The sequence below is a fragment of the Rhipicephalus microplus genome, unplaced genomic scaffold, assembly GCF_043290135.1.
Source record: "Rhipicephalus microplus isolate Deutch F79 unplaced genomic scaffold, USDA_Rmic scaffold_781, whole genome shotgun sequence".
NCBI lineage: Eukaryota > Metazoa > Arthropoda > Arachnida > Ixodida > Ixodidae > Rhipicephalus > Rhipicephalus microplus.
The window spans coordinates 21407-23462 of NW_027465337.1; the positions used below are offsets into that span (position 1 = coordinate 21407).

The following is a 2056-nucleotide window of genomic DNA, read 5'->3' on the forward strand; positions in this document are numbered from 1 at the left end:
TTAATGATCCTTCCGCAGGTTCACCTACGGAAACCTTGTTACGACTTTTACTTCCTCTAAATGATCAAGTTTGGTCATCTTTCCAACAGACCGGCGCAACCGAAAGGCCGCGCCGGACATCGGTCCGAAGACCTCACTAAATCATTCAATCGGTAGTAGCGACGGGCGGTGTGTACAAAGGGCAGGGACGTAATCAACGCGAGCTTATGACTCGCGCTTACTGGGAATTCCTCGTTCAAGGGGAACAATTGCAAGCCCCTATCCCAATCACGAAAGAAGTTCCACGGGTTACCCAGTCTTTTCAGACAGGGATAAAGACACGCTGCTTCCTTCAGTGTAGCGCGCGTGCGGCCCCGGACATCTAAGGGCATCACAGACCTGTTATTGCTCTGTTTCGTGCGGCTAGGAGCCGCTTGTCCCTCTAAGAAGGTTGTAAGGTGCTGGGAACCCCGCACCTATTTAATAGGCTAGAGTCTCGTTCGTTATCGGAATTAACCAGACAAATCGCTCCACCAACTAAGAACGGCCATGCACCACCATCCACCGAATCAAGAAAGAGCTCTCAATCTGTCAATCCTCCCAGTGTCCGGGCCGGGTAAGTTTTCCCGTGTTGAGTCAAATTAAGCCGCAGGCTCCACTCCTGGTGGTGCCCTTCCGTCAATTCCTTTAAGTTTCAGCTTTGCAACCATACTTCCCCCGGAACCCAAATACTTTGGTTTCCCGGAAGCTGCCCGCCGAGTCATTTGAGTAACTCAGGCGGATCGCTGGTTGGCATCGTTTATGGTCAGAACTAGGGCGGTATCTGATCGCCTTCGAACCTCTGACTTTCGTTCTTGATCAATGAAAACATTCTTGGCAAATGCTTTCGCAGTAGTTCGTCTTGCGACGGTCCAAGAATTTCACCTCTAGCGCCGCAATACGAATGCCCCCGTCCGTCCCTCTTAATCATTACCTCGTATTCCAAAAACCAACAGAACAGAAACGAGGTCTTGTTCTATTATTCCATGCAAGTTTATTCAGGCGACTCGCCTGCGTTGAGCACTCTAATTTTTTCAAAGTAAAAGCACCGGCCATCTCGAGGCACACAATGAAGTGCACCAAGAAAGAACCGGCATGATGTTCAGTCCGAGCCGTCGCATCGGGTAGATGCACTACTCGTCTGGAACTGAGATCCAACTACGAGCTTTTTAACCGCAGCAGCTTTAGTATACGCTATTGGAGCTGGAATTACCGCGGCTGCTGGCACCAGACTTGCCCTCCAATTGATCCTCGTTAAAGGATTTAGAGTGTACTCATTTCAATTACGGGGCCTCAAAAGAGTCCCGTATTGTTATTTTTCGTCACTACCTCCCCGTGCCGGGAGTGGGTAATTTGCGCGCCTGCTGCCTTCCTTGGATGTGGTAGCCGTTTCTCAGGCTCCCTCTCCGGAATCGAACCCTGATTCTCCGTTACCCGTAACAACCATGGTAAGCAAGTAACCTACCATCGAAAGTTGATAAGGCAGACACTTGAAAGAAACGTCGCCGGCTCGTGGCCATGCGATCAGCACAAAGTTATCCAGAGTCACCACACAATACGGGCCGAAACCCGATCGATCTTGGTCTAATAAAAGCACCCGTTACCCAAAGGGCTCCAGGCTCACTGCATGTATTAGCTCTAGAATTGCCACAGTTATCCAAGTAGGAAGAAACGATCTAAGGAACCATAACTGATTTAATGAGCCATTCGCGGTTTCGCCTTATTTCGGCATGTACTTAGACATGCATGGCTTAATCTTTGAGACAAGCATATGATTACTGGCAGGATCAACCAGGTAATCGTTCGACTGCGCGTCCGTCCTCGCCCTCGGCGGGCCGGACGCAGTCTGTGTGCGGCGGAGGCCACCTTCAGGCGCCCCAACACGCTTATTTTGCACTCCGAGATGACGGCGTTCGAGCTCGCTACGGCACAACCTTCCCGAAAGACGAGTGGGAGCCGTGCGGCAAGAAGCACGTTCATGCTCGCTCTTTTTCGTTGCATCGACTCGGTCGCGCCGTGCGGGTTGCCCAAGCCCGCT

At 51.3% G+C, this 2056-nt stretch overlaps 1 non-coding gene across 1 annotated transcript; it reads right to left on the reverse strand.

The window, feature by feature from the left end:
- Position 1: 1 nt before the first annotated feature.
- On the reverse strand, positions 2-1816 carry LOC142795636 (small subunit ribosomal RNA). Its single transcript, XR_012893182.1, has one exon. It is a non-coding gene; the product is annotated as a small subunit ribosomal RNA (ribosomal RNA).
- Between the last annotated feature and the right edge of the window lie 240 nt (positions 1817-2056).